A 17,773-nucleotide genomic window follows, 5' to 3' on the forward strand; every position below is an offset into this window, starting at 1 on the left:
TGCCGTAAAACATACAAGAATTACCCATGGAAACAAAACCAATATGCAACAAATCGCCCAAATGATAGATAAATCGTGGTCAGTTAGGAATAATGACAAGGAAATGGGACAAAATATGTAAATGTGTGGTCAGTCTTGTTAAGACCAGCGATTGCACTAAATACAGAAAAATCATGAAAAAGAAAATAACCTGAAATATATGCTAAAGTAATTTACATGGGTAATATTGATGTTCAGTGTAATCATTATATATGTTTTGTTATCTTATAGGTGTTGTCTAATGTTGTAAAGCACTTATAGCTTCCAAAGATTAGGCGCTATATAAATTCCTCGTTATTATTAATATTATTATTATTATTATTATTTCAGATAAAACTTCCTCTGCGGTTGCACGTAGAGGCTCGTCACGTTCTTGCTCATTCTGAAATTCTTCGCGGGAGATATCAGTAATGGCTTCCGGTACTTCTAATATACGTAAAGGATTATTATTTTCCCTTACCTGAGCCCTAGTTTGCACTGCTTGGATGATCGGGAATCGGAAGTCGGACAAGGTTGAGAGTCTAGATCCTTGTACATTGCCAATCGTGTGTTCATAGATTGGGTTGGCTATGCACAAAGCATCCACGGTTCCGCTCAAGAATGGTTTTTCGATAACTATCCTTTCGACAGGAACGTGGTCGATTGTTTGGTTTAGTAGCATACACGGCGATTTAAACCCAAGCAATTGATCATCGCGGACTAGGCTCCGTTTCACGACTACAGTAGTGCACCCTGTGTCTCGTAAAATAGTCCCTTGTTGCCCCTTGGCAGTGCCATTTGCCGTCTGTACCCGTGCTTCGGGGTAAATACACTTGCCGATCGATTGGATCGCATCGCAACCGATCTCTGCACGTTTCACTGGTTCGTACACCGCGTCCCGCTTAGATTCCTGAGAAACATATAGTTTTCTATCTACCTACCTTCTGCTTTCAATGGCTACCGCGACTCTCTGTACTGCCCCATTCCGCTTAGGACAGTATGGGGCAGAAATGACCCCACTACTTGCAAGTGAAAAATTCATTGCTCTTATGCCTTCCCTAGTTATCCTTCCAGGTTTTCCAGGTTCCCTGGGTTTTCAGTCCTTGACCTGATTACCACCTTTTTTGTTACGCGAGATGACGTTCTGTGAATCTGTTTAGATAACTATTTATGTTATCTTTGTCGTCTTCAAATGGGGCAATTTTGGACCTCTCATTTTAACATCATGTTCCCCCTCCTTGTTAGTTTGTAATAGCAAAACATTTGTTTGATACGCCCTCTGTCTATTTCTATCTTCTATCTCCAAAGCTTCTAACCTTATTTATTTTTCACCTTTCTACTGCTTTAAGCAATTAAATCTTCACCTCTATAATTTTATCTTCTCCCTCTCTGCTTCCCTTTCCCATTATATCCTTTACTTTTCGGCATTTGTTCTAATTCTGTCTTCTCCATCTCTGCCTGCTTTTCTAATTCTATCAACTCATTGGTTTTCCTTTCAGTCCTCCTCTCCTTTAACCTTTGAGGCCTTTCCCTAGCCTGTTCATCACGAACACAATTTCTAAGGGACTTCCCCTCATAGCCGAACTGCTTCCCAGTTCTACAATTTCTTCCACTGATGACATTTCAAACGTTTGTTATGACCAACTTAAAGTGCAGTATTAGGCAAAATGCGTAATTACTATTTCAACAAACCGTATTTTCCTTCTCGAAAAGCAACAAAAGCATGAAACGTAGACAACAAATAAGGAAATTTTATGTGTCTACTCAACCTCACTGTCTTGTCAAGAGCGTCCGAAACACACAAAATAGCATACAAGTATAATGAAACGACACTAGTAATCTATTAAATTCGAAATGATCCCACTTCTGACACATTTGTAACAAAATAAGCGGGTGGGATTTCCGGATTCACAACATAAAACTTTTCACTATGATATAAATACAATGTTTAATAATGAATGACTTGAATGGGCAATTAATCATGAATATGGGTGTGTATATATAATCCAAATATTGGATTAATTAACATAAGAACGCACAAACTTAGTAATGGAAAATACAAATAAATCATTTTACAAAATACAAAGTCAAGGGGTGAAAGGTTCACAGTGATTTCACAATGAAAAGACGGACATAGTATACTCAACTAGTAAACAATGTAGAATTTTACTCATGTAGTAAAATGAATTCACTCAGTGAAATTATGCAAACATGAAAGGACAGTTATAAAAGCTATCTTTACAGTCCTGAAAGATACAATGGTTTTTACGAACCCCAAACTTAGCCCACGGCTAAAAGATTATATATAAGGAGATACATTCCATCATCAGCACACTTTATTTCAGCTCCACGGCTGCTACAGTTCAGCTTCACAGATGCTACGGTTAATTCCTGTGGTTGGCTTTACAGCTTGCACCACGTCCACCTCGATCACTATGATAATTTTGAACGCACGGGTCACTCTAGACACTCCAGACACTCTGGACAGCCGTACACAGCTCTACACACTCCGGACAGATGAAAATATATCCAATACCGTGTACTATACATGACACTGGCATATAAAGTAAAACGTAATAACGTTATACACGTTAAGTTATACAGATTACATTATTGGCACAATAATTACAAAACAACAGGTTCAGAAATAAACCTAACCTGTCTCGATAAGAATCCTACTGTACTATACCTTTCTTAAAAACGTAGCCTTATAATACTAATATACATCCCTTGCTATGTCGCAAACAAGAATATAAATATGTACATTATGCTGTGTAAACCAAAGCTACATAGCAAACATACAAAAATAAACGAGGTAGTACAATAGTTGTAACTTATATACAAGAAATTAATAAACTTACATACCTCTATAGCTGAAGATGTGCAAGTCCTTATAGTAGACCTCTGACTGACAAGACTATCCGTAAAGTAAAGAGCTTTACCTACGGTGAGGTAAATATATACATATATAGTCTATGCACTGAAGGCATTCGGTTCTTCCCATGGAGAGCACTTCGCACGTGCGGCATAAGATGAACCGAACCCACTATTTCGAAATACAACACAATATACATAAATCACCCTGGGGTATCGTCGTACACAAATATCGAAACCCGAGTACGTGTTTTTAATAAATAAAAGAATTTATACAATTCCGTGACAATGGGGGACAAAGAATCAAATCCAGCAAGAATATTTTCTCGAGGCAGGCAGAAAAACATATACGAGATTTATATTACTCAATGATAAACATAAATACCAAAAGTTATCCGAGATAACTGTAATAGTTTAGTTGTATTTAACGGAGTTGATACACATACTCTACGAAATATTCACCAGACATGGTGTAGCGGAGACATGAATATATTTAAATTTAAAAAGTTCTTTTCGCGAGTACCGTCAACACCACACGGATTTATAACAATACATTTACATGATCCCCGATCACGATATCGTATTGGCCTTGATTTACTTTTTGGATGTGAGACTGGTTTAACTACAGCAGCAGAGGGGGTGACGTCATTTAAGGAAACTTTACAGTATTTTTCAAACATAGACCTTCCAGAAAGTGGTCTGTTCACCCCCTCTGCTGCTCAAAATGATCATTTACTTAGCGACTGCATGAAAGTCAGTGTATCTAACTTTGTTTTGCGATTATAGTGATACAACTCTATACTCTTCTCCAGCTACTGAACAGATAGCACAAAAGACATCAGCCGTACCAGCTTTTTCCAGTCTCAGCCCTCCTGGCTTCATTTGAAAAAGTTTTCCACCTACTATCATCCTTGTTCTGTCTGCCTGCTCCTTCTTCAACAACCGACTGGACTCAAGTTCTAGTATCAGTTGATATATTGCCAAGTTACTTCCACATTATGGTAGAGTTATTAAAATTTGGACTACTGACATCATCAGGAACAAGACAAGCATCATCTGACTTTCCAACATTCATCAGTAGTTCTACAAGTCACATGCTCATATTTTCCATATGGACACCCAAGTAGTTGACAGGGATGTCACAGGTTTGGTGATGAAAAAGTCATACTTCGTATGTATAGATTGGAAGTCGTTCAACAACTCGCAGTAGTTACTGCACAACATCATGGCCGTGGGACATATTTTGGCTCTAGTATCTATAGCGATCTTCCAACAGGCTGCATACAGTTTATCTTCTTCCAACCTTAATATGTAAGAGTTTAAAAATGTTTTTTTCTGAGTTTATCGTGGTATAAACTGTCAGTTGCCGATTCACACAGCAAATAACGCCCGAATGTTGTTTTCCTTCAATACTTACTTCGTGTCTGCCTTCACTGGCAGTGTTTATCTTATGCTGTACACGTGACTCTATTTATAGAAGTGGAAAAGTAGTTCTCCTTACAGTTCATACAGAAATGAACACAATTCATTTTAATCACGTGGTAACATTCTGACCAGTGGAAATGTTACTTTCCTGTACCAGCTACTGCCATTGCAATTATACCGAAACAGCAGCTGTGAACTTAAAACTGGTGGAATAATATGCATCTACATACACCTTTATTAAAGACCGCCATAAGGCATAGCTATACTCTCAGCATTTATCATCTACACTCCTCTTTAATAGTCAGGTTGGTGAAATATGCAAACAAGCCATCAAGGATACACAGTTCCCTCCCCCAGTTTCTGCTGCAGCAGAAGGATTCTCAGGAAACTCAACAAAAAGATCACAAGAAGGGCAAAGACCACTGGAAGCGGTCCTACCAAAGATATAACTGTTGGAAACCACAGTGCTCACAAACAAAATTGGACAAGAGGCAGAGAGAGGATAAACTTTTGTCTCCATGACACTAACCTCTCGTCTCAAAAAGGAAATTGTCTTCCACTGCCCTTATCACAGGGAAAAGGCTTCCGTTTTTTTGCTGCCAAATGGGACAATATTTGATATGATGAAAAATCGACACAACATGTTGTTTCTGAGGAATTTACTATCTCCTTTAGCACACCTTCACCTTTGTCCATGGTTATTTGAGCAACTTTGATAATTATTTGATATTTTTTTAGACAACTTGTCGGTGTTGCTTCTTTCTGTTACTTAGTTTACAGGCTCATAATAATTCAGCCTATGTGGATTGAGATTATATTATGCTGATACAAAGACAGTTGAGATTGGGATAGGGTGTAGATCAAACTACTCACCAAATAACTTCTGGAACATTTTGAAAATTTTATATCGTAAGCGACACATAAAAGAAACCCAACCCCCTAATAGTTGGAGCTAACTGGACTGATCTATTAATAAACCCAAGTGATATTGGTACAGCAACTAATATATTCGACACCAACTTATTATAATTCATTCCTTCTAAATCTATAATAGTTCACCCAATTGATATATCTTAGATTTGCTCTCAATTAAGAATATGAAGTTGAGTATGTTGGTAAGTGGAGTTTGAGTCTCTTACTGATCAGGGTAAGCTATATATCCCACCTACCCCAACTGTATTCCTATAGAAAATGCACATTTACCGCGATAAGTATCAATGTTTGAAAAAACATGGGGTCTGAAGTGGAGTCGCCTATTGTGAGCCTCGCACAAAAAGTATCTTTAATTTTTTGTTAGTCAAACAGTGTCTGCAGTGATAGTTCATAGTGATGTCTTGCACTGGGGCATCATGCTGAAGACATGTAGCATCATGTCTTACTCGGTCACTTTATCCTGACACCAGACCGACAAGTGCTAACACTAACCTCTTAATGCTGAGTGCCTAGTGAGGCAGCTGTTTGTACCATTTTTCATAATTCTCTGGGATTCGGCCAGGGTTCGAACCTGCAACCTCCCACATCCGAGGCATGCGCTCTAACCACTAGGACACTAAAGCCTGCAGCTGTTATAAGTTCAGTCAAGTTCAGTGATGTTGTTCAGAAAATGATAATTTTCAGTTCTGCGTCAAAGTCTCGAAGAATACCTTGAATTTCTCAGATTGGGTTCTCAGCAACTGATATAAAACGACTAAAATTGTTGTCGGTGAACATTCCAATTTAATAAGTTGTGATTCAGAATTGCCACACTAGCCATGACTGAATGCGTATGTATGATTTCCGCAAATAATTTGGAGGTAGTCATTGCACTCAAAATAATCATTGTACTGGAAATCATTGTTGCACTCAAATAAGACGCTATGGATGATAAGTCTAAATGGATTCATCTTTACATGAGCAACATTGTATGGGTGCATTTTCTTGATATATAGGATATAATTTTGTTTGCACATTACGTGTGAGCATGATCTAGTTGGTTAGCGGTCACAACAAATCTGAGAGGGAACAAGATATACTTCGAAGACTCATAGAAGACACACATTGGAGCCACGTAAGATATGAAAGGGTGGTACACAGCATGAAATCATGACAAAACCCATCTATGTTGGCCTGTCCGTATTGGATTTGTTAAAGCTATTTATGTACAAGTTTTATTACGACACGATGAAACCACAGTACTGCGACAACATCAAGATGCTGTGCATTGCACATAAATAGACTCCTTGCTGATCCACATTACCATGAAAAGTGTCTTTGCGGACATGGGTGAGGCGTCACTCCCCAACGAGTTTAACAGCAGCGTGTACCCGAAGTATCAGCCATTGTTCAGCAACTTCAACAATACAATTGTGTGGAAATTCGAATATAGGTTTGCAAATAATCGCTTCAAACGATTCATGCAACTACGAACCAAAGTCTGTCAGCGAAAACATCAAGAAAGATAGACCAAACATTTAGTGTCACCGGCCGAACGATTGCATAAATTTCCTAGTAGAGCTTACTTGAAGGAAATAATTACAAGTCATTTCCGCATTTCGTGATTAGAGACTATAAATCGCTTGGTGTCAGCGGGGCCGATTCAACCTGTGTGCAACAGTACATACCCATGAGATGTTTCCGCGACCGGATAAGTTTCGCTGCGTGCATGTGATTCACATCGTATTGAAAATACTTCATGTGCATGTCATGTGCTGCACGTGAATGTCAATCAGGTCCAAGAGCATAAACGCATAAACAGACAACACCGGTTCGGTAGCACAACGCTGTCCACATTCCAGCTTCCCCGGAGCAAACAGATGATGAATTAGATTTTTTCCAACCAGGTCTAACACTTGTGGCTGTGAAAGTATGCAGTTAAGATGTTATGCAGTGGTCTGATCACAATGCATACCGGCATGTCTCTGACAATCCCTCACATAGTGTTTCGCAAACAAGACAGCAACGGCTTTGATATTTGTTTTACATGAATCAACCTACAGAAGCTACGGAGCGATCCTCGTACATATACAGGTTTCAACACGTCTGTGATATTTTCTGAACCTCTGGACGTCAACGGATCAGTCTTCTGCTATCGGTTGATGGATAATGGTTAACTCATATCTGTATTCATCTTTACTACCGCGTCCTCTGCCATGTATGTGATGTTGCGTGAGAATACAAAGATCAACCTGGTGAACTTCATTGGGTGTCCTTGCACCAAGCACTCCACTAGTAAACCTGCCACAACGCTTGTTTGCCTTGCCACGCTAACGCTCCTCGCTGACTTTCAAAAATGGATGATTATCCTTCCAATTAGCTCGCAGACTAGAGTATCGCTGATATGGTCCTCTCAGAAGCTTTACGTTTCGTGGTAATGTTTGTTATATCAAGGTTTCGTTTCCATTTAGACAACTTTCTCAAGTGAGTATCATCCTGGAATTTATATGTCCTTTGATGATTCGGGTGATTCTTTCTCTGACTACAGGACGAATGCACGGGTGGTATCTGCTTTCGCGCCTTAACGCGCATCGAAGTCATTCCTTGCGTAAGCGACATCAGGTGGGTAACATGTAGTATCATGAAGGCATGATGATAGGTATACAATTGGTATTAATGTTCAGCATGTCATATACGAGATTGAGATAACGTTTGTACAATTTTGAGAAAAATGTTTTCTTCAGCGAAGCCTCGGTTGCCCAAGCAGAGTGTGTTTTTGAACTCAGTTCGTGCGTTGATCGTTGATCCAACCTTAGCTGAATCTGATCATGTGATGGCAATGCGGGTTCCGCTGTATTTGATTCTACCATCCTTGGATGATCAGTTTTGTTATGACATATTCAGAGATTTCGCAACAGAATAACACATCGGTCACATTCAAGTTGTGAATATCAGATGTGTCGCAAATGCAAAAGTGCTGAGACATGTTTCCATTCCTTGTGGCTATGCCAGCGCTGTTGGTGGCTGAGACCCATGCGGTTGCATTAGGGGCTATTTTAACCACATGCCGCATCACTTAGAAAATAGCGCTTGGGGGCCTACCTTTCAGGTCTCGAAAAAAAGGGAAAAGGTTTCCGACTACCCTAGTCAACTCACAAAATATCCTCGGAGCAAGGTCTTATGTTGTGTCCTCGACGTTGACGGATATTAAAGTGACACTTTCAGTGCGTCTATTAACCAGTTTTTATTTACTCGGAATGACAAAATGAATTTAGCATCGGATGTCAAATTTTCAGATAAATAAAGCTAGCAAATGTTTTCACATTCCTAAAAAGACGATTTACATCATGTTGCCTAGTTATCAGGTGAGGTAAGATCCTTTCTTCCTCCTCTATCTTCTTTCTCTTCTCCTCTTCCTTAACTCTGGCTTCCTCCTCTATTGCCTTTAGAGCCAACTCATCCAGAAGTTGCCTGGCATGCTCCAGGTGCATCTGAAGTTCTATCAATTTTGCAATTCCACTCTTGTTAACGAGTGCACTATGACTAGCGAGACTGACGAGCGTTCCCTTTATATTTTTCAAGCACGGACGTGAAAGAACCCCCCATATCAAATCTAACAATACCCATATCACCACCCCAAGAAAAATGGAACGCGTTGACCTAAAAGAAACACTCACTTCTTAATTACAATCACTAACTTCATTTCAAATTTCATACATATTATTCTTTGACAAGCTACAGACACTTTTAACAAAGTCAAACAAACGAAGTGCTTGTAAACCACACTTCTATGTATTTTAACTTACTAACATACCATATGGGTAGCCCTGAAAAGGGCTGTTTTCGTAGGCAGGGATTTATGGCAATATTTTATCGTCTGATGCCTGCTATTGCAGCTGCTGCTTTCCCTGCTATATCTGCTTTCGAAGTCTGTAATTCTCCGTCCATTCTTCTTTACCCTTATTGATTTCCTCTCTGAAGAGCTCTTTTATCAGGTATTCGGTCACTTTCAACATTCTGACATTCTCTATCTCTTCAGGCTTCGTTCAGCTTGGCTAGTCCTCAGCACATCTTCATAGGAGGATGAGTCAACAATGGATGGTCAGACTGATTGATTGATTGATTACTTGGATTATATAGGCGTTCGAATGGAGTGCATATGCCTCTGGTTTATTCCTGTACAGCAGGATGCTCATTGTTCCTGGAGAAAGGAATTAGAGCCACATCCCCAGGCGTTTATGCACACAAGGAGTGTTGATAATTAAGCCCTCATTTACCGAGACATATTATCCTATGCTATCTGAATAGTGGGCGCTCATGGGTGGGAATGGACCCAACACGCACTCATGTTTAACTAAGCTAGTAACAGTTGTGTGGATTGAGTGGGATTGGAAACGAAACTCGCGATTTTTCATGGTAAAAATTAATGCCGCATTGCACGCATATATATAAAGATGAACATCATCATCGTACAACTCAAAATCATCAAGCTTATGTCATCAATATGCACGAATATCATCTCCCAGGAACACACTGGATAGCCGTCTAGTTTCCTAAAGAAGGTTGTATAGAGTATTTTCATTCATATAGATTGCCACCTCTGGAAGACGACATCATCAACTTTATGAGAAGAAATGCACAGAGGACACGATTAAATAATATGAAATTACAAGACACATATTCCATGGTGTGTGGACGATGTTGTGTTTATTGTCTTCAGCAATGCAGTCTTGGATATTCTTTAGAACATTTAGCGACTTATTTTGATCGTCACTCTTCTAGAAACGATGACAAAGTACATCTATGGTTTTGTGACCATTATTGTTATATTTTATCTTTAGCTAGGACACGTAGTGTAAATCAGTGACCCAATGACTACCATCAGTGGAAGTCTATCTCTACTTAACAACGTTGTTAACCTTACCAAAAGTAGTTTGACACTTGAAAAATTGTTTGTTTGATTGTTTGAAGGGGAGGGAGCATGTCCGATGCTTCGATGGTAAGATTGGTTGTACACTTGACTCATGTGCGGTAAGACGTAGATGTTCTAGATAGTGTGTTGATGCGTAAAATATTTCACATGCGTTCTTTCAAGGTAGGCTGAAAACGATCCACGATTCTGGCTTTGGTTTCGGGGTTCTCTGTGGTGAAAAAATGAATGTCAAGTTTCTTTAATTCTTTTTGGAAATATTGAATCAGAAATTCTGTGCTTTTCTCAGTTTGCCAAAGAAGAGGATGACGACCGGTTCGTTTCAACACCAGTTTGAGGGATCACACTAAACCACTGCTCATTTAGATGTCAATGGTAGGACCCATGCAAAATTAGAAAAGACGTCGATGACACAAAACAACTATATGTAGCCACGATTGTAGGTGGTCAAATGAGAGATATCGGCTAAATCGGCTTGCCATTGGTGATCGATATCTTCCACTCGGGTGCGACTTCTGGAAAAATTCTGTCAAATAGGTTTATGCAGCTTGTATGCGGATTGTTCTTGTAGACATCGTTGTACATGACGTAAATGGACATTCTTCAGACTTTTTTCGCAGCACGATACAATTTCTCAACTCCGTAACCTGAAAATTTTGCTGTATGGTAGCAAATGCTGGCTAACACCGTCTCCGTTGTTTAATAAGTCACCCACTCACCGCTGATGCTACTTTGGACGGGGCGAGATGGTGGCTTGGAAATAGCTTTACTTGTCCGATGTGCCACGGGAGTTGAATTTGAAAGTAGTGTTGGCGGTGGAGGTGGTAATGGAATCGATTTTGTCTGTTTCTTTTTTTTTTTTTCATTTCTGGTTTCCATTCTTTCTTTTTCACTTCTGTCGAAGGAGGAGAGGACATCATCATTTTAAACCAAGATTTCAGTTAGTCTCGTTGGAGATTGGGGGAAGGGATCAACAAAGACGCTGAAATCATACTAGGAATGGGAACTGCTGAGGGTGTTTGTAAGACTTTTCGTACCTCTTATTCTTTAGACATTTGTCGGACTGCGTCTGTCTTGACCACTATGGGTAGTGTTGGTGGTGGTGATGGTAATAGACTTTTCATCAAGGTCTTACAATCTTTCAGAGTGGGTAGAGCTGTCTCGTCTAAAGATTTCTGGTGAAATAGTTGAAGTCTTTGCAAGAGCTGACCGTACTTTTGCGATTTTTCTGTTTCGGACAAGTCGTGGCGATCCATCAGCGACTGCAATTTGTGTTGTAACTGGGACATCTCGTTCAAATCTGGGTTGAGAAACGGTATTGATGACGACTTTGGAAGATGTACGAATGAGTTTTCTTCGTATGGATGGAGAAGTTTTGGTCAGGACGGACAACGTGTCCCGATGTATGACTAAACGAGGAGGCAGTCCTAGTCCTTTCTGTTTCTTTCCTATGGTATTAGAAGAGGGATGACTTCTGGGGGGTGACATCTTTGGGTGTTCAAGAGCGCACAAACACTGATGACCATTATTTGCCTTAGGCCCTTTTTTATACTGGAACGCGTCACCACTGATTGCCTTTACGTTGTATCAAATTGATGACAGGCATGGCGCATCATGGATGGGTTTGCAACGGACTAAATTGGAACAGTACTTTCGTCGACAAATGGAGTAAAAAATGTAACATGCCCAATCTCTTTTGGACTTTGATTTGGAGGGCAGGTACTTTGTGAGCAGCTGCCACTACAGCTAAAGAAGGGGGGGGGTGTCGCCGTTGCAGGATAATATTATGGAGAACCTTATTTTCCATTTTTTCATCGACTGAGGAAGAACGGGTTTAATATTGGGTTTGACAGATATCACTAACAACGGAGAAGTGGAAGAACCTGGGGTTACTGGAGACGTGGCCACCGTCGATGCAGATCATGGCTTGCGAATGCAATGTTGTGTCCAGGTCGAAGTGTTTCACTTGCGGGTAGAAGCTGTTTTCTTGGGGCTTTTGCTAGTAATTTTTCTTTTTCTTTTTCTGTCAGCTTTTCTTTTTCTGGGGTTGTGACCTGATGTTGACACAGTTGCTCTTTTATTTCTTTTCGGTTTGCTTTGCATTTTGAGAGTGGGATATTTTTTTTTGGGGGGGGGAGAACTTTGTGGGCGTTAGAATCCCATTTCAAGAGAGAGAACATGATGACACCTGCTAGAGAACCGCTACCTCCAGGTTTCAAAATGATTTGATTTTTGGTCTGAGTGTCGATGTGGAAATTGGCCAGTTGCGTCAAGGCTACTTTGTTTCTCTCAAAAAACATTTGGTTTGATGAGGAATCTGAATGATGCCTTGCAGTATTTGATGTGATGTCACCGTAAACCATAGCAAGACTTCTTTGAGACTGGCTTCTAAGACACGAGCATGTATTTGTGGATTTATTTTTAGTGACTGATACCGTACAAGTCTCGAATCGATGTGAGGGAAGATAATACTGAAGGGAAGTCATGTTGACGTGTGTGAGACAGATCCAAAGTGTCCGAGGTTTTTATACGAGTAGGTGTACATGACAGGCCCTACGTCTTGCAACCAGTAGTGAAACAAATGAGTAAGAAATCGGAAATAATTGGGAAGTTGGGTTTTAAATCCGCAAGTAAATAGGTGTGTGGGGTTTTATTGGCGCCGTCATACGGATGAGTCAGCCAAGGCGTTCCAAACTGCTTGGCTAAGACTTACACATGCGACTTATATCTAGGGCTTCTAAACAAGCCCGCGTAATGAGCAATGAGACTGATGGTGCGATGGTATTTACTTTGTTTAAACAATGTTTGGGAAATGTAAATAGCTCTGGCATTACTATGATTCCCTTTGCGCGTAAACCACATATTAATGTTTCGTCTTCTCCTAATATGTCATCGAAAATGACCAGATGGATTTGACTCAGGTCATACACGATCCCATCGTCTTCGCTTGGAACGCCTTCCACAAACACGATGGAATCGCTTTGACTTTCTCGCAAGAGCCTGTACACCGATTGCCATACTTTGTAACATCACACAACCAGTTCAGGTGGACGATCGATCAAATGATGTTTATGTTCGGTCAAATATTTGACTAATTCGGTTTTGCCTGAACCGCTAGGTCTCGCAATTAACATGCTAACCGGATACAAGACCTCCCAACTGGTTCGATCTAAGTGTTCGTCGATGACTTTGAAAGTGGAGGAAGAGGGATTAAAAAAGGCAAAGGTGGCCATAGTACAAGGAATGCTACTTTTGACACGAAGACAAACGACAAAACCTTTTATACTTTTTTCAGCACACGTTTATTGATTTTGAAAATGGAAGAACACGAAAGACAAAAGTACATAAAAGGCAAATGGTTAAGTACAGCAATAAAAAAAACACATCAAAACGATCAGAATGGAATATAAACAAGTCACTGTACAACATATTTTACTAACCAAGGTGTCCTAGGGACGATGTGCAATGTACTTACAGTCACACATGTGTCCTCCAGGAATGGCCTCTCAGCAATGTCCATGTCAGTCCTATCCTGAAGGGAGTGGTTGTTCTTGGTGACGGGTTCTTTTAACACTAACACGGGTTTAAAAGTTACTTTTTTCACTTGACATTTAAGTTGAGGATCACAATTCTTGGGCATAAGTGGCAGCTTTTTTGGTGCAAATCTCAAAACCCCATATTTTACAGTCACGTACATCTGTCCAGTGAGGGTGCAAGTCACAAGCTACACACACATCGTCGTACACATCTTAAGCTCTAAAATTTGACGAATCTTTTTTCCCGTAGAGGCCGATAAATATCCAAATGAAAATGCAAGGCTTTTATTAAAATGAGTCTCTAGTGGACATTTGAAATGATCACGCTCATTTTTATTTTTTGGCAAGTACTGTTCGCAAAAAGCCCACACGAAATCCAAGGAAAGAAGTCACTTAGACGCACACCACACGTCGACCCCAATTCAACGGACACAGTTTATGTACTATGTGTTGATAATCCTCCACCGTCTGAATACTCTCCTTGATTTCATTCCACTGACTTTCTAGGATCTCGGGTGATACAAAATGTGACATGGTAGCCCGTTTTTATACCCTTTTTTCTCGTAGGTAATACGTATACTTTCTGCACAGAGATGATCTTATGATAAGAGATGATCGAATATAAATGATTTTGTCATCTACTTGCACGTTAGATTTCTTTCAGAAGTTACCTCTTGAACTAAATTTACGTTGTACGAAAGATTTTGGTAACCCTCTAACTTCTGGAATTCGTTGCGGTAAGTCTACCTTGTAGCAAAGAGGATCAACAACCATAACTTCGTGCCAATGAGTATTTGATCAATGTCTGACCTATGGAACACTTTCAACTGAATCAGTCCTCTTATACCATTCAGGTACCGGTTGTTTAAACACCGGTGACTTAATGGATGCAGTTGCTCTTTAATTATCAGTTGTTTCTGACCTGCACTCGGAAAATCCATTCTCCAAACCCCACATGGAAACCACGAATGTTCTCTTGTAAAGTATCCATGATCATATCAGTCAGTATTATTTTATTTAAAATCTTCTCCTAGAGCGGAAATAATCAACATAGTGAGTAATATCTTACCACTGCCATTCAACGTATCGGACAAGAATGTCAATAAAACCTTCTGATGTGAACGGTCTAAAGCGGAATAATAGGATGAACGCACTCTTGATCCAGAGAAATCTGAGGCGTTTGTTGACTTTTTATTACTTTCGTCTTTTGAATTTCTCGACAAAAAAGTTCTACAGTCACCAATTGAGATTTTGCTGTGGCAAGCTTCTGCCAAATTTCGTTGTAGATCTTCTATAGTAATTTGCTTGGTAATCCTTGAATACTATTTTAATGGAGTTCAAATACTTGTCAAGGTTTTGCCCAACTTTTGATTCCTAGCAACGCTGGTTTCTTAAACCACATGGTATGCCACTTCAATGACTAGGACCCACAAAACGACCATCGAGGATGTTCCAGGCATGCAGAATCGTTCTGTCCCACTGGTGAAGTGACGTACCCCAACTGAAGCACTTGACTGTATCCCCTTCGCCCAAGTAGAAAAATCCGGCTCTGGCTAATTCGTCGGGGGTAGGTACTCCTAGATATTTAGGTCATCTTCATTGAAAGGTTTGGAATCGACTTTCAAAGTTGCAGTATTCAGCGAAATGCACAGGGAACGAATATTCGTCTTTCACATGTTCATTTCGACGAAGGTAGGCTGAAATCCGCCGAAGTTTACTCACGTTTGAATCACATTCGGAGGGTGGTAGGTGCATGGTGTGACGTGTAGAATGACATCCACCATAACAACCAGTAAAGTGTCCACGATAATGAATGGCATCGCTTTCTCATCCGTCAGGTTTGACACGTATAGCTTGCCTTTCCATGGTAGGTATTGTAATAAAAGTAGAGATAGCAACATTCCCTTGATGTGGTACTGCGTCATTTAGGTCACAACGTACGGCATAGCTCTCATCGCTAGGAACAGCATCGGACTCCACGTGAGAATCCCCAAACTGGAATGATTCTCTGTTTAAAAGGATTCACCATTTCTCGCTTTTTTTTTTTGGTATAAACAATGACCGTGCGGTAACGTGAAATGGTTTGGAAGCAGTACTTGCTTCTGGTACAAAATTTGATACATTTTTGTCAAAGTCGACGGACGATTTGGTGAGTGGGTAAACGTACAATCTTCTATGGTTCGTAGGTGGTCACTTTAAAGTTGCTATGCTCTCCAGACTGCAAAGTTCTTTCAATACGTCAAAGATCACCACTCGACTGGTGCAATAACTGAGTCAATCCTTTCACTTTACATTCCGTGTGCACTTCTCCTTGTTTGTCCCGGTATTCATTGCCGTAATATTTAGGACCACCACTAGCAAAACTTAGAATTTTGTCGCCGGTTTGTTCGTCCGTCCAGGCTCCTAATATGTCTCCTTCGATGTCAGGGTAACGTTGACCCAGGCGATCGATGTAGATGCTATTGTTCGTGTCAAAGTTCAAGACGTGATCACCTAATAGTTATAAAGCTTGATACATTTTTAAGCGAGTGTGGGCTGTCACGAAGGCCGCAATTATGACATTTCCATATTCGTCGGCTTCTACTAAGTCCAGCTCTTCTTCTTAATTGGCCAAGATCAAATCGTCATGAACGACGTCCACATGTTTCATGAATATGGTTTTGTCGTGAATCAGCTGAGAGTAACGGGTAGGTTCTGTCAAATGCTCTGTCTTGGGTAAACAAGGTCGTTGTGCCATTTAGCCCCACAAACAATGTATCATCACTTTGGCAAACGATCGGCATCCTTACGTTTTCTTCACGTGGTCTAAAGTGATACATTCCTGCTCCAAGTATTTCTCATTGAATTTTTTTGGTCTTCGGGAGTCTGGCACCAGGACGGATATCTACTGGCTTCTTGTTTCAGGTTCAAAAGGCATTCAAGATGTCTGAGAAAATGCCTTTCTGAGTCTCTTCGCCCATGTGGTATTTTTGTGACTTGGGAAAGTGGTAAATTTCTTACACTTTTAACAGTTGGTATCACATGTCCAGATCTTTGAACAATTTTATCACTTAACCAATTTGCCGTCAAGGCGCATTCTTACTGGGTGTACTGACAAGGCTGGTTTTGGTTGCACGTTTTGGCACATGTTAGGCACAAGGGAGCATCAGTTTTCCTTTGCAATGGTGAGGTAAAATGTGAAGCTTCAAGTCTGTGGGAGGCAAGCCTTTACATTTAATCAATCCTTCGTATTGTCCAATGTTGTCCAGGTCGATATGTTTCGTCATCAATTGCGGGTGCCCTGCCAATCAACGACACTAACTGCACACGCTAGGATACAGTGAGCACAAGTCCAAGTATTGGATTTCTTCTCCCTTCTCATCGTCGGGATTATACAGCAAACAGGTGGCATTTGTCCGTCCTCAGTACAAACTGTCCCGCGCGTGCAGTGGGTCCACCAACTTGTAACTTTCCACGATGAGTTTAAACTCCGAGTAGGTTTTCAAACGGTGATCGTACTTGTGTTCTCACATTTCCAGCAATTGGTATCCTTGCTGTTCTAACTTTAAGCGCCGCTGACAAGTGGCCTCGTACAAGTCTTCCATGGTCCGTCGTAAAAACTGTTTTTTAGTGTCACGTTGAAGGCAATAGAGGGGACATCCGTGAAATTAGGGGCTTTCTAAGTCGCAACCATCCACCAAATACGTTCCGATGATCTTTTTGCCGCCTCCTATGTGGATATATTGGATCCATTTGTATTCCTTATCGTACAAGTAATGTCTTCAGCGTAGGGCTTTGACCGAGTACTGACGTTGACAAAGATGGTCGTTTGTGGGATGATGACAGCCATTGTGTTTTCGGGCATTAATACTTTGCGGATCACTAAGGAACACGCTTTATTAATGGTGCAGGTTTCTTTCAAAGGATCGATCCCTCCATGTTTCATGAATAGTGCTCTAAATTTTCCGCTGCAACGACGTAAAATGTCCACGACAGAACGACAATACTAAAACATTTCTTCCTGAAAGTCAAGGACGTCCGAGGCATGAGCCGGGTGTCACGCGTAGAAAGGTTCTCGTTGTTCTGTACCCATGTTGTT

The 17,773-nt window shown here is 40.5% G+C and overlaps 1 protein-coding gene across 1 annotated transcript in view; it reads left to right on the plus strand.

Moving 5' to 3' along the window:
* LOC149779362 (sodium-dependent glucose transporter 1A-like) overlaps positions 1 to 17,773 on the plus strand; it is a 35,338-nt gene that overhangs the window by 9,090 nt on the left and 8,475 nt on the right. The gene's annotated exons all lie outside the window — the stretch shown is intronic.

This window comes from Sinohyriopsis cumingii, chromosome 17 (genome assembly GCF_028554795.1).
Source record: "Sinohyriopsis cumingii isolate HCF-2022 chromosome 17, ASM2855479v2, whole genome shotgun sequence".
In the NCBI taxonomy this organism is placed as follows: Eukaryota; Metazoa; Mollusca; class Bivalvia; order Unionida; family Unionidae; genus Sinohyriopsis; species Sinohyriopsis cumingii.